This window comes from Dasypus novemcinctus, chromosome 7 (assembly GCF_030445035.2).
Source record: "Dasypus novemcinctus isolate mDasNov1 chromosome 7, mDasNov1.1.hap2, whole genome shotgun sequence".
Lineage (NCBI taxonomy): Eukaryota > Metazoa > Chordata > Mammalia > Cingulata > Dasypodidae > Dasypus > Dasypus novemcinctus.
Window position 1 is genome coordinate 120987387 of NC_080679.1, and position 15210 is coordinate 121002596.

Consider the following 15210-nt stretch of genomic DNA (forward strand, 5'->3'; position numbering starts at 1 on the left):
TCCTCCTCCCTTCTCACAAACATTTTCTGAGACCCTCTCAATAACTCTTCTGGTAGTTTATCCATCCATCCATCCATCCATGCATCCATCCATCCATCCATCCATCCATCTTCTGGATCTTTTTTTGAATGTTCGGTCAAGATCTTTAGCATTCCCTGGGTCACAGGGTCATCAGGGTCCATTCCTGAATATTTCCTCAACTGGTCCCTCAACCTTTGCAGATAAGCAAAGGAAGTCTCATCTTTTTCTTCATTCACCTCAAAGGGCTTATTTAAATTTTGAGATTTAGACATGGTCAATTTTATCCCTTGTATAACGAGGTCTCTACGATTATTCATTTGTGCTCTATCCCCCTGATCATTATTGTCCCAGCTAGGGTCTAAATTGGGGAACTTTTGCTCTGCTGCCATACCCCTTGTCTGGGTGGGTGCTGCCTTTCCCTATCCTTCATAGCTTCCCTCCTCACCATTCCTCTTTCTTCTCTTGTAAATGTGATACTCAGTATGGACATAAGTTCAGGCCACATATATATAGACTAGGGCCTAGGAATTGATCCACTTGTACAGCTAGCCCTGTTGAATCTTGCATTAATGATTTCATTTCCTTTATGAAGAACCTGACTTCCATACTTGTCAGGGGGACTTTTACACAACCAACCTCTCCTGGCCCAATCAGTACCTCTCTCAAGGGGTATAGAGGCTTAATGGGATTATGGTTTTTCACTTCCCTTCCTTAGGGGTCTTTGGGAATGGAAAATTCTATATATCTTTCTGCTTTGTTCTAATTCTTTCCTCAGCTGTTGGTGGGTCACAATCAGTGAGGCAGTTGGCACCAATAGGCTTTCTGATTCCCTTGGGGCCTGGGTGGATCTTATTGGGTCTTCAGAGTCCAACAGTCCCTGCCCTGAGAGGGGTGGGGAAACATAAGGGAGTGAAGGCTCAATAAGGAATCCCAGGTTTTAGTTTCTGCTGGCTTGGCTTCTGGGTCTGAAGTTTTAACTTTTTTGGGATAAAGAGTGATCTCTTTTCCCTTCGGCCAGCCCATGGCATAGTCAGAGTCTTCCTTGGGAAAAGGTTCATTTTCATTAATACCTAATACAAGGTCAGCACAGAGCCAATCATAATCCACCCCATATTTTAGCAAGAATACACTGGGTAGTAAAATGCTTTCTTTGATCCAAATATTACAGCAATATTTGATCATCTCCTTTTTTCCTTTCCCTTGGTCCTATCATTATTGGTCTGATGCTTCAATATACTCCCTAATGGACTATCTGGAGGAATGTCCCCAGGGGACCCTACAGATATGTCCCTTCCTTTTTTCCAGGTTGGCCAATTGCCTCTATCCTGATTCTGAGTCTTGTCTGGGTTTCTTTCTCTCAGATCCTTTCACTTCATCCATCTCCAGTCCTTTCCCTCACAGGAGAAGGGAAACACAAATCAGGACTCTTCCCTCACTTCACACAGTATGTTGCACATCTCATGCACACAATCAATTTCAGACTCATCAGAATTACCTGACCACCAAGGCAATACTTAAATAGTCCTTTTTCTTACCTTGGTCCATGCACAGAGTTGCCTGGTCAATGAGAGGGAGAGGCAGGCTTTTCCCTTCCCTTTCTTGTTCAAAATCATCAGGTCTAAGCACCTGGTCTCAGGTTTTTCCAGCTATCTGAGGCAGGCCCCCAATGGTGAAATCTGAGACTGCTCAATCAGTGGGTCATGCCTTCCCCTTGTCCACCCTTGGGTGCCCCTCTGAAGCTTCAGATCCTGGATGAACCCCCAAAGCTGTTAGAAAGGAAGCTGTACCTGGAAGAGAATGAATACTCATCCAATTGTGGAGGAGAAAATAATTTTACTAACGATCTTGTAAGAATGAGTGTGCAATCTGAATATAATAGCTGGTGCACTGAACAACAAGAAATAACAACATTTATACCCTAAGCTTAACATGCAAGTCCCTCCCCTGTGCCCAATGGATTGGATACTTCAGAGGTTACAGCCTATCTGAGAGGTTAACTTACATGGGTTCCTGTTTTTAGTCACCACTCTGATTCCCTACATTCCAGTGACTTGGTAGTTGGCACTGCTTTAAAACTTAGTGCCACTTTCAAACTTGCCTCTGCCTTCAAACTTGGTGCTGCCTTTGAACTTAGTGCCACTCTTGAACTTATCACTGCTTTTGAACTTGGCACCACTTTCAAATTTGGCACCAAAGCCATCAGGCTTTGCCATCTCCCTCCCTCAACTGCAGAGTCAGCCTCAGCTTGTACCCCTATTAAGATGTGGGTGGGTGGTACAATAAACCACAAGGCTGATTTCCTCAATCCCACATCATTTTCATGTGAAAACTAAACTTAATCCTTTCCTCACAATATAAACCCATGGACTGATTGGTCAAAGGGTCTGGAAGGAGACAGATTGAACATTGGGAAGAAGAATGTGTATAGAAGAGACATATGAATGGACGTATTGATGTGGGCTATGGGTGGAAGGCTCTTTGTCTCTTCAGAGATAACTAAGCTGTTTGACTTGTGAGTGTGGAAAAGTAAGAGGCTGCAGTCCTGCCCTTAGGGAAAATGGCAACAGCCTCCAGTCCCAGGAAATGCTTAACAATGCAAGGGCTATAAACTTTAAGTATTTAGGGGAAATGCAAAAAGTAAATATGCTAAAAGCTTATCTAGAATATCTGGAGTCCATGCTAAAAGCTTACCTAAGATGTGGAAGATGTATGCTAATTGAAGCCTATTGAGAACTGAAACAAAGGGAACATTTGGCCTTTCCTCTCTGTATAAAAGATGTTTGAAAATCTTGTTCAGGGCTCGGGATTCAAACTGAAAGCTCCCAAGTCTGGCCGGCCGTCAATAAACCATTTTTCCTTCTCAAAATCATTCTTGAGTCCTGGCCTCTCTATACTCAAATAATTGAACTGCTCTCAAATTCTACAACATTTTTGGTGACTCTGGTGGGACAACAAACGAAGGCCAGAGATGGTAGCATTTTGCTGCCCCTTCCAAATCCCCGAGGAATCCGGGAGGACTTGGGTGAACCCCAAATCTGGGCGCCCCTGGATTAAATTTAATCCAGAAAAGATGTGGGCTCCACCAGAATCTTCCTGACAAAAATCGAGGGCAATGGAAGGTCTGAAGAGAAAGATTCTGGGAACGAAAAAGAACTCCGAACATGGAAGAAGGTAAGACTCCCCGGGTGAGCACAGTCTGGAAGGCCCTAGCTTTAATTGCTAGGAAGGGGAGGCTGATCACCTCCCGAGAGAACCCTAGTAGCCCCAGAAGGTTGGGGGGAAGCCGTTCTCTCTAGGCTTGGGAAAAGGAGAAAAACCGGGGAAAAGCCCTGGTGTTTTGGGTTTGTCTAACTGCATGTTAGAATCTGGTACTGGTCTTATATCCACTAAAGGAGTGGAGTCTCGATTTTAATAGGAAGGGCTATTTATAGGTTCAAGTCCTAATGTCCTGGAAATTGGTCTAGATTAAGGAAAACAAAACTTGGTTACAGGAAAATGGATCGGCTTCTCTGGTGGAGCTTGGTCTGGGTGTAAAGTTTAAACAGTGGAAAAGTCTAGCTGAAATCTTTTGTTTTGGTGCTAATTTGTGAATGAATTCGCTTTATACCAAATGTTAAGTGTTCTGAGGTTTGTGATGGCTGTGGGGGGCAGCCATGGTGAAAATAAATATATAACTTGTGGGTCAGATTAGTGACCTTTGTGCTTCTCTCTGTGTCAGCTCAATGCTAGTGTTGGAGTTGTGTCCTTATGTAAAGTAGAATTATAGCTGAGCTGGAGCCCTCCCTTGCCATTGGCAAGGGGGTGAAATGATTCTGGTGCAAAAGCTGAGGAGTCTGGATGTTTGCGGAGTCTAGATGTTTGTGCATGCTCTGCTGTCTTGTCTCTGGTCTGGCCCTTTGCCGGGGCTTGGAGGCCATCTGTGTCCGCGCCAAGCACCCAAGTTTGTTGGGAATGTCCCAGTCAGGGGGGCTGGGTTCCTGGGAGAGTTGCCAAATTTGAGTAGGTTCTGTCTGCCCATTTTGGCTGAAAGCTGGAAAGGGGGGAGCGGCTTGCCCCTTTCCAGTGAGTCCACCCTTCTATTCATAAGCCGCATTCCTGTTTGTTGTGCACCCGACTGCCTGGAAGGGGGGGAAGTGAAGGGGGTGGAAAGCAGAATCAGAATAAATGCAGTAAAGTTCCCTCCATAGGGTGTCAAAGCCAAAATACGTTTGCATTCTGCTCAGGTTCTTAGAAGGTATTGTAGTAACCTTAAGTAAGAGAATGTGTTCTGTGAAGGTAAAATTTGTCTTAAGGGTATAAATAATTATAAAAGTTTTACAAAGCATTGTTTAAATTAAGGTATTTAAGTGGCTAATTGCAGAAAGTCATTATTTAACAAAACTGAATTAATAATAATAAAAGGCAATTTTATAACAAACTTATTCAGCAGCCAATCTCCCCTGCCAACTTGCTTCCAAAAAAAAAAACTGTTTCTGGTATTACATGCTACTAAGTATTTAAGGTGAAAAAAAGTTCATGATTTTAACAAACTTGTTTAGTATTAATGGCAATTATATGTTGTAAGAAGTTTGCCTGGTAACTTAGTATGTGGGATATATGGAGTGTGTTTTTATTGTTAAGGAAACAGAAGATGATTTTGTCCTAAGATAAAATGATTGATTATTGGAGAGAGTAGAGTGTGGGACAGAACCTGAATGAATACTGAAAGTGTAGAAGGTTTGTGGAAGGAAAATTTTTATGATTAAAATTGAGTAAGATCAATATACAAAGAAAATCTTTTATCAATAGCTTCTTGTGCTTTAACCTCATCATTTCCTCAGTGTTTGAAGAAGAGTCTTACCTCTTTTAAAAGAACATTTTATGTTCTAGAAATCAAATCCTGAAAAGTAGCCTTTTATTTCAAACTAACTGCAAGAGATTTATTCTTTTACTTTAAAGGAAAAATTAAAGTAATGGTTAAGTTCATTTAATATGTTATAAGTCAAAAGAAAGGTATTTAAAGGTGTTATAAAATTAATAGGTTTTCTTAAAAAAATTAATAAAAACTGTAACTAAGTTAAAATCATTTAAAAATGCATTTATGTTATAAAACAGTGGAAAGGTAATAACTGAAATTATAGCTGGGTGAATTTAGCTTGAAATTATTAAGTGTAAACTCTAAACTTTACCTTTCCTTAGTTTATGGTTACTTCAAGTCTAACCTCACCCCTTGCCTTTGCCTATGGTTATTTCATAATAGCTTCTGCCCCTATAGGCCAGAGAAGAGCTGGGACATCACTGTCTCCTCTCCTGGTATTAGTAACCCTTTCTCTCATGAATTCAAGTGTAAACTAAATAAATGGCTGCCTGATGGAATAAGGTTAAATGGCCACTGGAGTTTTATTATCTCCAAAATCAAAAAGGGGGGTGGAGGGGGAGAAGTCTCCTGCCTTGACGGTCAGTGTTCCTAAGATGGCAATTCATGAGAGAAAGCAGTCTGTCTCCCTGAGGCTTCAAATAGCCTCAGTAAATATATATAAAATTAATCTTGTTGCTTATCCAAAATTCTAATTTCAAAGTAAAATATAAAGTTCTAAAACAAAATGGTGCTAAGGCATTGAGAACATTTTGGTTATTACAATCCATTAAGTAAGAAAGAAAATTCTTGTGGTAAACTGCATGGTCATAGTGCAAATTGAGAAGAGTTTCAAAAGTCTTTGAAAAGTTTAAAGTAACTAAAGCCATGTTGTTGTGTCAAACTATTCATGTCTGCCTATTTGCTCAAATTGTTGAGGTTAAATATGCAGTTATATAAGTAATATGTATTTCTGGACCCCTAATTAATTAAGCTAAACAGTATATAAAATAATGCAAATTATAAGTAATATCAATGAGTTGTGTTTGTGTCTAACTCTTTGTGTCTGCCCATTTTAAAAAAAATGCTCAATGTATGTCTTCATACATCAGGATAATATCAAATTAATAAAAATTCTTAAAAGAGGTCTATTCAAATTGTTAAAAATTAAATATGCAGTTATATACGTAAATAAATATTCTTAAAGCCCAAATTAAACTAAGCAGGATGAAAAAGTCATAGAAATCTGATTATAGAAACAATTGGGAAAGGGCCTCCTCTTTGCAAGAGCTTTAAAGGCAAGACTAGGTGTGGCAGATTAAACCTATCTACTAGGCTAGGGAATTAAGAATCAGTTTGCCTGGTAATTTCCCAGTTTAAACCTTTTGTCAGCCATAAAATGCAAAAACAACAAAGATTAGGTTAATTTTCACATAAGAAAAATGTTGATGTAACCTGGTGGCCTGCTGCCTCAGTCTCCCACTCCTGGGTTGGACAGCAGTGGAGGAGACCAGTTTAGGCCAGTCCTATGGGCAGTGGAAGGATGCCCAAGAAGGAGCTAAGTCGGTGCCATTTCAGCACTAAATTCTATTCCTTATTTGACAAAGGGGGGAGCAGGTAAAAACTAAAATGGTTGGAATGTGATAGAGGAAGCAGTTAAATCACAAACTTTTGCACAGGAAAGTTAAATCTTAGATAAACTTTAACTTCTGAAGTATCCAATCTGTAGAAAAACAGGAAGAGCTTGCATGCTAGGCTTAGGGGTATAAATTGTGTCATTTTTCTTTGTTCGGGGCACCAGCCATATCTGGCTCTGCGCCCCTTCTTGCAAGATTGAGAATAAATTCTTTTCTTCTCCACAATCTGGTGAGCCTTATTTTCTTCCAGAAGATTTCTTTCCAACAAAATAAAGGTAATTAGTGGCTCTATTAACAAATTTCAGTAAGTAAAGGAAAGTCCATAAAAACTATGGAGAGATCTTTCTTGGGTTATGATTTTTAAAAAATTAAGTAATTGTGTAATGTGTTTTAAAACCTGGTAGTCAGTATGCATGTGTTTTAAAACCTGGTAGTCAGTATGCTTTTAAATTAATAATTTTCATAACTTAAAGAAAAGAAGTTTTTAGCTTCCTGTAAGGGAAAAAGAGAACATTCCTTGCATAAACTATTATGGTTTCAATTTTATTTAACTTGAGTGTAATCTCCCATAGCTAACTTATAAACTAAATTAACATTATGTACGAAATCTTTAGAGTAATGAAAATTGTAAGTTCACTTTAGTGAAATTAGGCTAAAGAAAAAAAGATTGTAGATATGCTCTTTTAAATAAAGAGTAAATTTCTTTCATTATTAATTGTAATTTAGTAAGTTTATTTAAACATGAGGTGGCTAGTCAATGTGGTTATAGTCAATTATAAAGAGTTTGTAAAACATCCTCCAACTGAAAATGTTTAAATAGTTCTAGTTCTAGAAAAGTCATTGTTAACTAAAACTTAGATTGGTATTGGTAGCAGAAATAACTTAATGATAACAAAACCTGTCTAAAGGCCACCACAAAGTACATATTTAAGTAAATGGTAATAAAAAGTTATCTTGATTATATTGGAAGTCTTCTGTTTTCATTTTAACAATGAAAAATAATATTTTTCCTCTATTACTAAAGTAAAGTACCTACTGTTATCTTCATAATAAAATTGTGTAAGTAGACAGTCATTTAATATATGATGTGTTGCATTAAATTGTTTAAAATATATATATAAACAAGGAATAAACGTTAACATTATCAAACTCTTGTGCATTCGAACCAGGCCTTGTATACATTACAGGTGGCCTCTCCATGTGAGTTATTGGCTAGGCTGGTCACTGACCCCTCAATTAAAAATATGTGCTATATCAGTCTCTGGTTCTGCTCCTGAAGTCGATGGAAACTATATTGCAGTTTCAAGCTCCTGCAGCCAATAATGACTCGGTACAGCCAAGTGTACAATGGATATCGCCTCCAGACTGGCACTGTTCCATAGTGCCAGAGAGCACTATGCACCAGGCTAGTAGAATACTGGAAAATCTCTCTAAGATCAAGGATGCTGCGACTTGCTCACTGTGTTGAAGAACATGCTAAGTGGAGCCATGATACCAGGATACTGTAAGTGAAACTTAAACACAATTGGCATTATGGCCTGCTCTCATGGAGAGATAACATGTAAAGTATTACAAACCTGAAACTCAAAACTAATAATTGCAACTCTGAATCCTTATGCATTAAGTAATACATTAGTTAATATTAAGTGCTGTACTTTTATCCTGTACTAAATATATGCCTAATAATTGTAATGTTATCTTTTCTATTTTGGATCAAGTGCAGAAGTATATTAGACATGTTAAATTCCTGGTCAAATCATTTTCTAAACAGTTAATAACATGTCTATAGAATAAGGTGGCAGTCTCAGCCAGTCTCAGTCAACTTCTATATTCTGCTGTACTCTGCTGTGTAGCAAAAGTGAGGCTTGCTTGCTGATGGTGAGTTACCTATTGAACAAGTCAAAATTGCTAGAAATTGTACAATGAAAACCAAGGTGTAAAAATCTTTATTCTGTAGTTCTGATCACTCCCACAGGTGAAAACTAAGAGTATTTCCAAATTAGTGTTCTAATCCTGAGTGAAGCCAGTTGCCCAAGGAGTGCCAGTTCACCAGGAGCATCTGACAGAGCGAATGAGTGTCAATCATTGAACAGCTTGGAATGTATCTTCAGACAAAGCTAAGTGTCTGTTGCAATTTCTCTTAAAGATGGATAACTTAAAAAAGAATATATATGCTGTTCCCACCAGCTTTTAAGGAATGCCATCTTTATAGGCACCTAACCTTGTCTACCTCTGTAATCCAATGTGTCCTCTTTTAAAAATGGGTATTCCAAATTTTTAATTAAGTTTGTTTCTTTCAGAGTGAACATCTTATTAACCATATGAAAATTTCATTCAACTTCGTACAGAAGGCCAGATTCATCTTCCTCCAGTTAGAATAAATTAAGAGTTTTACACCTTATTAGGCAATGACTACAGCCCATGGCCAGCAGGAAGCAGTTACAGAAAAGAGATCCATCTCCCTTCAGCACCCCTTTTAAATTAAAGGTGTAAACTCTTCAAGGGTAAAATAAAATTAATAGATGGATCTGGAACCTGACTGGAAATCCACGTGAGTGCCAGTGGCAGCAGAATAACTGCAGAAGACCCCTGCCCAAGATTCTGCTGTCCAGAATGAAAAGTTCTAACCTTCTAAAATCAGTCCTGGCTGCTGTACTAAAGACTGATAAATAATCAATCAAAACAACAAACAGCCATCCACCTCATAGCTCCAACAATAGTTATGCCAAAGCTTAGCAAGTTAAACTTTGGCAAAAGGGGGGGAATGATGTGGGCTTTGGGTGGAAGGCTCTTTGTCTCTTCAGAGATAACTAAGCTGTTTGACTTGTGAGTGTGGAACAGTAAGAGGCTGCAGTCCTGCCCTTAGGGAAAATGGCAACAGGCTCCAGTCCCAGGAAATGTTTAACAATGCAAGGGCTATAAACTTTAAGTATTTAGGGGAAATGCAAAAAGTAAATATGCTAAAAACTTATCTAGAATATCTGGAGTCCATGCTAAAAGCTTACCTAAGATGTGGAAGATATATGCTAATTGAAGCCTATTGAGAACTGAAACAAAGGGACCATTTGGCCTTTCCTCTCTGTATAAAAGACGTTTGAAAATCTTGTTCAGGGCTCTGGATTCAAACTGAAAGCTCCCGAGTCCAGCCAGCCGTCAATAAACCATTTTTCCTTCTCAAAATCATTCTTGAGTCCTGGCCTCTCTATACTCAAATAATTGAACTTCTCTCAAATTCTACAACAGTATGAGAATAGACAGAAGATGTGAAGACTTTGTATCATGTGTTAACTCCCACCAGAGAGACTCTACCAGAGTTAAGGCTCTAAATAACAAAAATAAATAAATACAGAATGGCACAGAGGTAGTGTACAGCACTCATTGGTCATACCAGTGCTGGTACAAGAGTTCATTAACAAAGTAGCCATGTTGGCTTGGATGGCGGTTACACATAAATCCCAAAGCAAGTGATCTCTTTTCCCAAAGTTGATTTAACTACTTCTGCTATCCTACCTGCCAGAAACATAGACTACCACTGACTCTCACACATCATACAATCCCTCAAACAGATGGACCAGCCATTTGGAAGCAAGTTGACTATACTCTGCTCCTTTGGTCTTTGAAGAGGAAACAATTCATGTCAAGTAGAATAAATAAATAAATAAATAAATAAATAAATAAATAAATAAATAAATAAATAAATATAACCTGTACATAGGACATAAACTAGCAGTATTATCTGTGAGCTCATAGAGTGTTTGACTTATTAACACAGATCCAGTACAATGAAGGGGTCCATTTTACAAGTAGGTTCATCAGGTACAGCATATACAATGTTGGAATAACCTAATGAAGTCACAGCTGAGTCACAAGCTTTAAAATCACACCCTGCAAGGATGGGCCAGGAAGAAATATTTACTCCCAATTAATCACCTTATGTAGTACTGCATCTGCTTGAGTTCAGGAACTAACCAGAATTCATTCTGACCCAATTGGAATACTTCTTATTTTCTTTCTGGACACTCTAGGTTCTGCACATTTATGTCTTGTCCTTAAGACTGCAGGTCAATCTTACATATGAATAAATAAAAATTTGTTATTCTCCATTTTCAAGATTTTCAAAGAATACCCAGCCAAAATACATAACAAAATATAAACATCTATTCATCTACACCAATTGTGCCTTAGAATAATGTGTCATTATAAAAGATAGGAGTCTTCAAAATGACCTTATATGAAAAAAAAACAAAAACAAAATGACCTTATTTGATCCTCTGTATTTTCAGTTAACAAACCTAAGTATAAGGAATATTCAGAGTAATACTAATATCATATAACTAGCAAATAAAGTAACTTTCAATATAGCATTATTATCTTCATTCTTTGAAAATACAAATCATAACCTGGCTAGGGTACTGATTTTAGATGGTCCATGTGAAATTTTTAAGAAGCATCATTCTGTAATGTTTTTCTAATTAGTTATTTGTGTTAAGAAAGGTAAAAAAATAGATGTGCAAACCAAACAAAAATCATGATTAAAGAAACTAACAGAAATTGTTCATGATTAAAATGGCAAAAAGCTTCTAAAATTGGTTTATCAATTAAGTAGTCAACTAAAAAATCCATTGTCCCTTTACATTAGAAACCCAAGATGCAAAACTGTGAAGAAAAATATAATCTCCTAAATAGAGGTCTGAGATCAACTTAAAGAGAAGAATGCTAAATGAAATTTAGTAAACTCTCCCAAGGAAGGGCATATGGACAGAAGAAATCACAAGGTAAAGAAAATTAATTAAAAATTCTCAAAGAATATTAAATTCAAGAGCTCTTCTAAGACACAATAATTTATTACTATAATGTCTGGAGAATACAGAGAAGAAGAAATAAGCAGAAGCCCTTTCAAGATGTTAATGGGTAGGTGTTGACCTTTTCCAAACCCATATTAATCAGAATGGAAAGGGTAAAGAAATAAGGAGAAAATATAGATCATAGACAGGCATTTTCAAAGTTGTAAGATATCATCAGTCAGGGTTAAATTTCCCTAGGAAAAAACTGATCATGTTTTTTTTTTCCATCAAAAATTCTCTAAATTTATTTTCAGTAAAGATTTGACTTTTTAATGACCTGTGTGAAAACCACAAGCTTTGTGCATGTTTTGGAGCTAAGCATAGTTGCAGCAGTTAGTGGAGTCTTCCTAGTCTGCTTCCAAGCCTTGCTTGCCTCAATGAGTTAATTTAGAGAGGATGGTAGTAGAAAAAGCTTTTAGAGATATTGATGCTGATTTGAATGGCAATACATTATAAATAAATATGAAGTGAAATAAGTGCTCTAAGAGAGATAACTATCTGTTTCAGTAAGAGTCTATTCATCAGAGATTTTGTATTTTCCATTTGAACTTCACATAAAGATTTAAATAAAATCATGTAAAATCTCCATGAAGAAGCTATAAAAAGCAAACTATTTTCACTAAAACCCCCCAAATTGGGACTATGTCAAGAAGAAAACCAATAGCCTCTTTCGATTTACCTGACGCCTCTTTCCAAATACCTTTCCTATCCCCCATGATACTTTGAAGTTATTTTATGAATTCCAAAAAGAAAAAGATTATGTTCTTGAGCTAATCCATTCCTGGGCATGTGGGACCCTTTTGATTGGAATGTCAGTGAGGCATGACTCACATTGGGTCTTTACCCTCTTACTGGAGTTTTAAATAAAAACAGAGACACAGAGTAAGAGACAGAAAAAGGAAGAGACCCATTTTGATTCTGCCATGTGAAAGGAGAAAGTAGAAAGAAGACTCCAGATTTGCCTAAAGCTGCAGAAAGGCAAAGAAGCTCTGAAGGACAGAGATAGGTCTTGAATCTGGAGTCAGCAGAGAACAGGGGCAAGGAAAGAGACCTCCAACGGGTTGGCAAACAGAGCAGCTCAAGGTTGAGGAGCCCTGCCATATGCCTAATCACCATGTGGTAGGATGCTAGGATCACCAGAAGCTGACTGGTGTGAAAGCATTGCTGATAGGGCCTTGATCTGGACATTTCATGGCCTTAGAACTGTAAGCTTTAGCCCCAAATAAGATTTCCATTATAAAAGCCAACCCATTTCTGGTACTTTGCATGAGCAGCCCTTCAGCATACAAAGAGACCCCCAAGTTATATATAATCTATTTCTAGGCTTGAAGGCAAATTCCTTGACATATTTTCTGTTTTTTTTTGCATGTGAAATTACTCTGAAGACAATTGTTTCATTGTGCTACAGATGTTCTCAGAAAAAAAGTACTTTGCTCTAAGGTAACACTAAAGGTTCATTTATATAAAAGGGACAAGAGTTAGTCTGATTTTTCTTACATTTAGATATTGAGGGGATAATTAAAAATGGGCATACATATAAGGCATATAAATGTGTTCAAATGTTCATGGGGCATTGTCACAGAGGGTGGGGATTCACGCAATAACAGAAAGAATATCGAATTCTCATCCTGGCGAGCTATGCCTCATTTCTGATGGAATGGCACAAATCCCCCAAGTACAGAGGCAATGGCTAGTGAAGGAGGATGAGCCATTGATAGGTGCTAGATATTGATGACTTGTGCTTATGAACCTTACTCTTGAAATTGAAACTTAGCATAGTGTAATAAGGTGCCTGAGTACTACCTCTGGAGAGCCTGCTTTGTTGCTCAAATGTGGCCTGTCTCTAAGCTGAACCCAACATATAAATGCAATAACTTCCACCCAGCATGGAATATGACTCCCAGGGATGAGCATCCCTGGCACTGAGAGATTACTACCAAGCAGTAACTAGCAATGCAACTGGAAATAGACCTTGACAAAAAGGGTAAAAAGGTAAAGATAAATGAGTTTATATGGCTAAGAGACTTCAAAGTGAGTCAGGAGGTCATTCCAGAGGTCACTCTTATGCATGTCTCAGCAGGATCTCATTGACTACCAAATTAGACACTACCCCAAATAGCAGGGCTCATGAGGGCTCCAGAGACATCCAGGCACTATGATTAGGGTAGATAGCTCATGAGTTTGGTGCCTTGACAATAAGCCCTACTTTGGGATTTGTGCTCCCACTTTGACAGAATTGGACTCAGTTGTGATTTCCCTACACATGGCTCTTCTGTCCCTTCTATTTGAACCTATACTTGGTGCTGGAGTTGGTATGTGTACATCCAAGAAACTTGCATCTTTGGACTGTCCATGTGCTAGCTGGGCCCTGAGCCTCAATGGAGTTGCAAACCTACTCTCCAGTTCATTAACAAAGAGATGATAATGGGCAATCACCATACCAAGGAATCGAGAACCTACAACTGCAAGCAGGAGAGTCCCATCCATCTACCATATGGGACTGAAGCCCCCTCTCAATTAGAGATGGAGTGGGCATCACCATTCCAGAATCCTCAGGTTTGGGGAATGAACAATGGACTAGAGAGGACTTATTGGTATTCTACTATAGACTTATTGTGATTCTAGCAATGGAAGAGCATATATCATTGATGTGGAGGCAGTGGTGGGGTTGGGGACAGGGAAAACAGGTGTAATACAGGGCCATTATTGAGACTTGGGATTTGTCCTGAATGACACTGCAATGGCAGACAGCCCATTATATATCTTGCTGTAACATACAGAATTGTGTGGGAGAGAGTGTAAACTACATGCAAACTATAATCCATGCTTAGTCAGTGCTTCAAAATGTGTTCATCAATTGCAATGAATATATCACACTAGTGAAGGATTCTGTTAATGTGGTAAATGTGGGCAGTGTGGGGAGCAGGCATATGGGAATCCTCTATATTATTTAGGTAACATTTATGTATTTATGTAATCTAAGACCTTTAAAAAGTTAAAAAAAAAATAATGGTTAAAGGAATAATGGTTTCAGAATTGTTCCTGAAATTTCATCAGAATGTTGTCATACCCTGGAAAATCTTGCTACAGAGGTTTGAACTATTTTATTTTTCTTGAACTGTGGTATACTAATATGAGCTGAGAGAGTTCTTCTGTGACTGCACTCCCTTGATATAGTATGCTTAAATAAATGTGTGTGTGTGTGTGTGGACATATATATAAATTCAGCTCCTCACCCAGAAGCTTTGTCTATGTAGTGTCAAGTATCCAAATATTTGGAAACATATGATGATTGACTGGACATTTTCACTTTTCAACTAGAAATTCTGGCAGAATGTTGACCAAGCCTTTATCTGAAAAACCTCTTTTACTGAGATAGAAACAAATTTTAGAATGATTGGCATATCTTAAAATTAAACATTTTTTGAATTACCATTTCATTGGGCTTTGAATTTGCAAGAGAAGAATAAAAGAAACTGAATAAAATAAAACACAAACCATAGAAAATGATTAATATATAATCATAAATTTTAACCCTTTTATGTTTTCTTAATTCTGAAGATACTTTTACATATCAATATAAAAATTTCTTCTACATGCTTTCTAAGGCTCCTTATATAATTTTCAAATTAGATGAATATGAATTTCATTGGAGAGTTTTGTTTTGTTTTTAAATCATAGTCTCTTTACCATTAGATTTTGCTCTATTATGAATGAGGGAGAAGAAAATGAGCTTATCTTGAGACATACTCTGCAAGAATTCAACTCCATTAGGGTAAAAAGTTTTGCATGTTTTCTTTTCTTCACATATATATCTCAAGTAGTGACTTTCACATCGTAGGTCAGTAAGTACAATAAGTATCAAATGAATTAA